Here is a 7,279-nt window from a genome sequence, read left to right as displayed (position 1 = left end):
TTTATCTTGTTTTTTTTTCGGCTCTAACCCCGTTTTTCTTGGTTTTCTTCCGCTCTAACCCTGCTTTTCTTGGTTTTCTTCGGCTCTGAACCCGTTTTTCTTAGTTTTCTTTCGTTCTAACCCGGCTTTTCTTGGTTTTGTTCTGCTCTAACCCTGTTTTTCTTGCTTTTCTGCCGTTCTAACCCGGCTTTTCTTGTATTTTTCGGGTCTAACCTTGTTTTTCTTGGTTTTTTCCGGCTCTAACCCTGTTTTTCTTGGTTTTCTTGCGTTCTTACCCTGTTTTTCTTGGGTTTTTTCGGCTCTAACCCTGTTTTTCTTGTTTTTTTTCGGCTCCAACCCTGTTTTTCTTGGTTTTTTTTCAGCTCTAACCCTGTTTTTCTTGGTTTTCTTCCATTCTAACCCGGCTTTTCTTGTTTTTCTTCGGCTCTAACCCTGTTTTTCTTGGTTTTTTTCGGCTCTAACCCTGTTTTTCTTGGTTTTTTTTCGGCTCTAACCCTGTTTTTCTTGGTTTTCTTCCGTTCTAACCCTGTTTTTTTTGGGTTTTTTCGGCTCTAACCCTGTTTTTCTTGTTTTTTTTCGGCTCTAACCCTGTTTTTCTTGGTTTTTTTCGGCTCTAACCCTGTTTTTCTTGGTTTTCCTCCGCTATAACCCTGCTTTTCTTGGTTTTCTTCCGTTCTAACCCGGTATTTCTTGGTTTTTTTCGGATCTAACCCTGTTTTTCTTGGTTTTCTTCCGCTCTAACCCTGCTTTTCTTGGTTTTCTTCGGCTCTAACCTTGTTTTTCTTGGTTTTCTTCCGTTCTAACCTGGCTTTTCTTGCTTTTCTTCCGCTCTAACCCTGTTTTTCTTGGTTTTCTGCTGTTCTAACACAGCATATCTTGGTTTTTTTCGGCTCTAACGCTGTTTTTCTTGGTTTTTTTCAGCTCTAACCCTGTTTTTGTTGGTTTTCTTCCGCTCTAACCCTGCTTTTCTTGGTTTTCTTCCACTCTAACCCTGTTTTTCTTGGTTTATTTCGGATCTAACCCTGTTTTTCTTGGTTTTTTTCAGGTCTAACCCTGTTTTTCTTGGTTTTCTTCTGCTCTAACCCTGCTTTTCCTGGTTTTCTTCAGCTCTAACCCTGTTTTTCTTGGTTTTCTTCCGCTCTAACCCTGCTTTTCTTGGTTTTCTTCTGCTCTAACCCTGCTTTTCTTGGTTTTCTTCTGCTCTAACCCCGTTTTTCTTGGTTTTCTTCCGCTCTAACCCTGCTTTTCTTGGTTTTCTTCGGCTCTAACCCCGGTTTTCTTGGTTTTCTTCCGTTCTAACCCTGCTTTTCTTGGATTTCTTCGGCTCTAACCCTGTTTTTCTTGGTTTTCTTCCGCTTTAACCCTGCTTTTCTTGGTTTTCTTCGGCTCTAACCCTGTTTTTCTTGGTTTTTTTCGGCTCTAACCCTGTTTATCTTGGTTTTTTTCGGCTCTAACCTCGTTTTTCTTGGTTTTCTTCCGTTCTAACCCGGCTTTTCTTGGTTTTCTTCGGCTCTAACCCCGTTTTTCTTAGTTTTCTTTCGTTCTAACCCGGCTTTTCTTGGTTTTCTTCTGCTCTAACCCTGTTTTTCTTGCTTTTCTGCCGTTCTAACCCGGCTTTTCTTGGTTTTTTTCGGGTCTAACCCTGTTTTTCTTGGTTTTTTCCGGCTCTAACCCTGTTTATCTTGGTTTTCTTCCGTTCTTATTCTGTTTTTCTTGGGTTTTTTCGGCTCTAACGCTGTTTTTCTTGTTTTTTTTCGGCTCCAACCCTGTTTTTCTTGGTTTTTTTCAGCTCTAACCCTGTTTTTCTTGGTTTTCTTCCATTCTAGCCCGGCTTTTCTTGTTTTTATTCGGCTCTAACCCTGTTTTTCTTGTTTTTTTTCGGCTCTAACCCTGTTTTTCTTGGTTTTTTTTCGGCTCTAACCCTGTTTTTCTTGGTTTTCTTTCGTTCTAACCCTGTTTTTTTGGGTTTTTTTCGGCTCTAACCCTGTTTTTCTTGTTTTTTTTCGGCTCTAACCCTGTTTTTCTTGTGTTTTTTCTGCTCTAACCCTGTTTTTCTTGGTTTTCCTCCGCTATAACCCTGCTTTTCTTGGTTTTCTTCCGTTCTAACCCGGTATTTCTTGGTTTTTTTCGGATCTAACCCTGTTTAACTTGGTTTTCTTCCGCTCTAACCCTGCTTTTCTTGGTTTTCTTCGGCTCTAACCCCGTTTTTCTTGGTTTTCTTCCGTTCTAACCTGGCTTTTCTTGCTTTTCTTCCGCTCTAACCCAGTTTTTCTTGGTTTTCTGCTGTTCTAACCCGGCATTTCTTGGTTTTTTTCGGCTCTAACGCTGTTTTTCTTGGTTTTTTTCAGCTCTAACCCTGTTTTTGTTGGTTTTCTTCCGCTCTAACCCTGCTTTTCTTGGTTTTCTTCCACTCTAACCCTGTTTTTCTTGGTTTATTTCAGATCTAACCCTGTTTTTCTTGGTTTTTTTCAGGTCTAACCCCGTTTTTCTTGGTTTTCTTCTGCTCTAACCATGCTTTTCCTGGTTTTCTTCAGCTCTAACCCTGTTTATCTTGGTTTTCTTCCGTTCTAACCCGGCTTTTCTTGGTTTTCTTCCGCTCTAACCCCGTTTTTCTTGGTTTTCTTCCGCTCTAACCCTGCTTTTCTTGGTTTTCTTCGGCTCTAACCCTGTTTTTCTTGGTTTTCTTCCGTTCTAACCCTGTTTTTCTTGGTTTTCTTCCGTTCTAACCCGGTTTTTCTTGGTTTTTTTCCGCTCTAACCCTGCTATTCTTGGTTTTCTTCCGCTCTAACCCTGTTTTTCTTGTTTTTTTTCGGCTCTAACCCCGTTTTTCTTGGTTTTCTTCCGCTCTAACCCTGCTTTTCTTGGTTTTCTTCGGCTCTAACCCCGGTTTTCTTGGTTTTCTTCCGATCTAACCCGGCTTTTCTTGGATTTCTTCCGCTCTAACCCTGTTTTTCTTGGTTTTCTTCCGCTCTAACCCTGCTTTTCTTGGTTTTCTTCGGCTCTAACACTGCTATTCCTGGTTTTCTTCCGCTCTAATTCTGTTTTTCTTGTTTTTTTCGGCTCTAACCCTGTTTTTCTTGGTTTTCTTCCGCTCTAACCCTGCTTTTCTTGGTTTTCTTCGGCTCTAACCCCGTTTTTCTTGGTTTTCTTCCGTTCTATCCCGGCTTTTCTTGGATTTCTTCAGCTCTAACCCCGTTTTTCTTGGTTTTCTTCCGCTTTAACCCTGCTTTTCTTGGTTTTCTTCGACTCTAACCCTGTTTATCTTTGTTTTTTCCGGCTCTAACCCTGTTTTTCTTGGTTTTCTTCTGTTCTAACCCTGTTTTTCTTGGGTTTTTTCGGCTCTAACCCTGTTTTTCTTGGTTTTTTTCGGCTCTAACCCTGTTTTTCTTGGTTTTCCTCTGCTCTAACCCTGCTTTTCTTAATTTTCTTCTGTTCTAACCCGGTATTTCTTGGTTTTTTTCGGCTCTAACCCTGTTTTTGTTGGTTTTTTTCGGCTCTAACCCTGCTTTTCTTGGTTTTCTTCGGCTCTAACCCCGTTTTTCTTGGATTTCTTCCGTTCTAACCTGGCTTTTCTTGCTTTTCTTCCGCTCTAACCCTGTTTTTCTTGGTTTTCTTCTGTTCTAACCCGGCATTTCTTCGTTTTTTTCGGCTCTAACCCTGTTTTTCTTGGTTTTTTTCAGCTCTAACCCTGTTTTTGTTGGTTTTCTTCCGCTCTAACCCTGCTTTTCTTGGTTTTCTTCCACTCTAACCCTGTTTTTCTTGTTTTTTTTCCGATCTAATAGTGTTTTTCTTGTTTTTTTTCAGCTCTAACCCTGTTTTTCTTGGTTTTCTTCTGCTCCAACCCTGCTTTTCTTGTTTTTCTTCAGCTCTAACCCCGTTTTTCTTGGTTTTCTTCCGTTCTAACCCGGCTTTTCTTGGTTTTCTTCCACTCTAACCTTGTTTTTCTTGGTTTTCTTCCGTTCTATCCCGGCTTTTCTTGGATTTCTTCAGCTCTAACCCCGTTTTTCTTGGTTTTCTTCCGCTTTAACCCTGCTTTTCTTGGTTTTCTTCGACTCTAACCCTGTTTATCTTGGTTTTTTCCGGCTCTAACCCTGTTTTTCTTGGTTTTCATCTGTTCTAACTTTGTTTTTCTTGGGTTTTTTCGGCTCTAACCCTGTTTTTCTTGGTTTTTTTCGGCTCTAACCCTGTTTTTCTTGGTTTTCCTCTGCTCTAACCCTGCTTTTCTTAATTTTCTTCTGTTCTAACCCGGTATTTCTTGGTTTTTTTCGGCTCTAACCCTGTTTTTGTTGGTTTTTTTCGGCTCTAACCCTGCTTTTCTTGGTTTTCTTCGGCTCTAACCCCGTTTTTCTTGGATTTCTTCCGTTCTAACCTGGCTTTTCTTGCTTTTCTTCCGCTCTAACCCTGTTTTTCTTGGTTTTCTTCTGTTCTAACCCGGCATTTCTTCATTTTTTTCGGCTCTAACCCTGTTTTTCTTGGTTTTTTTCAGCTCTAACCCTGTTTTTGTTGGTTTTCTTCCGCTCTAACCCTGCTTTTCTTGGTTTTCTTCCACTCTAACCCTGTTTTTCTTGTTTTTTTTCCGATCTAATAGTGTTTTTCTTGTTTTTTTCCAGCTCTAACCCTGTTTTTCTTGGTTTTCTTCTGCTCCAACCCTGCTTTTCTTGTTTTTCTTCAGCTCTAACCCCGTTTTTCTTGGTTTTCTTCCGTTCTAACCCGGCTTTTCTTGGTTTTCTTCCACTCTAACCCTGTTTTTCTTAGTTTTCTTCCGTTCTAACCCGGCTTTTCTTGGTTTTTTTCGGCTCTAACCCTGTTTTTCTTGGTTTTTTTCGGCTCTAACCCTGTTTTTCTTGGTTTTTTTTGGCTCTAACCCTGTTTTTCTTGGTTTTCTTCCGCTCTAACCCTGTTTTTCTTGGTTTTCTTCGGCTCTAACCCTGCTATCCTTCGTTTTCTTTCGCTCTAACTTTGTTTTTCTTGTTTTTTTTCGGCTCTAACCCCGTTTTTCTTGGTTTTCTTCCGCTCTAACCCTGCTTTTCCTGGTTTTCTTCGGCTCTAACCCCGGTTTTCTTGGTTTTCTTCCGATCTAACCCGGCTTTTCTTGGATTTCTTCGGCTCTAACCCTGTTTTTCTTGGTTTTCTTCCTCTTTAACCCTGCTTTTCTTGGTTTTCTTCGGCTCTAACCCTGTTTTTCTTGGTTTTTTTCGGCTCTAACCCTGTTTATCTTGGTTTTTTTCGGCTCTAACCCCGTTTTTCTTGGTTTTCTTCCGCTCTAACCCTGTTTTCTTTGGGTTTTTTCGGCTCTAACCCTGTTTTTCTTGTTTTTTTTCGGCTCTAACCCTGTTTTTCTTGGTTTTTTTCGGCTCTAACCCTGTTTTTCTTGGTTTTCCTCCGCTATAACCCTGCTTTTCTTGGTTTTCTTCCGTTCTAACCCGGTATTTCTTGGTTTTTTTCGGATCTAACCCTGTTGTTCTTGGTTTTCTTCCGCTCTAACCCTGCTTTTCTTGGTTTTCTTCGGCTCTAACCCCGTTTTTCTTGGTTTTCTTCCGTTCTAACCTGGCTTTTCTTGCTTTTCTTCCGCTCTAACCCTGTTTTTCTTGGTTTTCTGCTATTCTAACACAACATTTCTTGGTTTTTTTCGGCTCTACCGCTGTTTTTCTTGTTTTTTTTCAGCTCTAACCCTGTTTTTGTTGGTTTTCTTCCGCTCTAACCCTGCTTTTCTTGGTTTTCTTCCACTCTAACCCTGTTTTTCTTAGTTTATTTCGGATCTAACCCTGTTTTTCTTGGTTTTTTTCAGGTCTAACCCTGTTTTTCTTGGTTTTCTTCTGCTCTAACCCTGCTTTTCCTGGTTTTCTTCAGCTCTAACCCTGTTTTTCTTGGTTTTCTTCCGTTCTAACCCGGCTTTTCTTGGTTTTCTTCCGCTCTAACCCCGTTTTTCTTGGTTATGTTCCGTTCTAACCCGGCTTTTCTTGTTTTTATTCAGCTCTAACCCTGTTTTTCTTGGTTTTTTTCGGCTCTAACCCTGTTTTTCTTGGTTTTCATTCGTTCTAACCCTGTTTTTCTTGGTTTTCTTCGGCTCTAACCCTGCTATTCTTGGTTTTCTTTCGCTCTAACCCTGTTTTTCTTGGTATTTTTTGGCTCTAACCCCGTTTTTCTTGGTTTTCTTCCGCTCTAACCCTGCTTTTCTTGGTTTTCTTCGGCTCTAACCCCGGTTTTCTTGGTTTTCTTCCGTTCTAACCCGGCTTTTCTTGGATTTCTTCCGCTCTAACCCTGTTTTTCTTGGTTTTCTTCCGCTCTAACCCTGTGTTTCTTGGTTTTCTTCGGCTCTAACACTGCTATTCCTGGTTTTTTTCGGCTCTAACCCTGTTTTTCTTGGTTTTTTTCGGCTCTAACCCCGTTTTTCTTGGTTTTCTTCCGCTCTAACCCTGCTTTTCTTGGTTTTCTTCGGCTCTAACCCCGTTTTTCTTGGTTTTCTTCCGTTCTAACCCGGCTTTTCTTGGATTTCTTCAGCTCTAACCCCGTTTTTCTTGGTTTTCTTCCGCTTTAACCCTGCTTTTCTTGGTTTTCTTCGACTCTAACCCTGTTTATCTTGGTTTTTTTCGGGTCTAACCCTGTTTTTCTTGGTTTTCTTCCGCTCTAACCCAGTTTTTCTTGGATTTTTTTGGCTCTAACCCTGTTTTTCTTGGTTTTTTTCGGCTCTAACCCTTTTTTTCTTGGTTTTTTTCGGCTCTAACCCTGTTTTTCTTGGTTTTTTTCGGCTCTATCCCTGTTTTTCTTGGTTTTTTTCGGCTCTAACCCTGTTATTCTTAGTTTTCTTACGTTCTAACCCGGCTTTTCTTTGTTTTCTTCCGCTCTAACCCTGTTTTTCTTGGTTTTCTTCCGTTCTAACCCGGCTTTTCTTGGTTTTCTTCCGCTCTAACCCTGTTTTTCTTGGTTTTCTGCCGTTCTAACCCGGCTTTTCATGGTTTTTTTCGGCTCTAACCCTGTTTTTCTTTGTTTTTTCGGCTCTAACCCTGCTTTTCTTTGTTTTCTTCCGTTCTAACCCGGCTTTTCTTGGTTTTCTTCAGTTCTAAAGAAGGGTTAGAGCCGGAGAAAACCAAGAAAAACAGGGTTAGAGCCGAAAAAAAGCAAGAAAAACAGGGTTAGAGCCAAAGAAAACCAAGAAAAGACGGGTTAGAACGAAAGAAAATCAAGAAAAACAGGGTTAGAGCCGAAAAAAACCAAGAAAAGCCGGGTTAGAACGGAAAAAAAACAAGAAAAACAGGGTGGATAGAAAGAAAACCAAGAA

Source organism: Coturnix japonica, chromosome 10, assembly GCF_054131305.1.
Source record: "Coturnix japonica strain WE chromosome 10, WE-NBRP24, whole genome shotgun sequence".
NCBI classification, from domain to species: Eukaryota; Metazoa; Chordata; class Aves; order Galliformes; family Phasianidae; genus Coturnix; species Coturnix japonica.
This window is presented reverse-complemented; position numbering follows the sequence as displayed.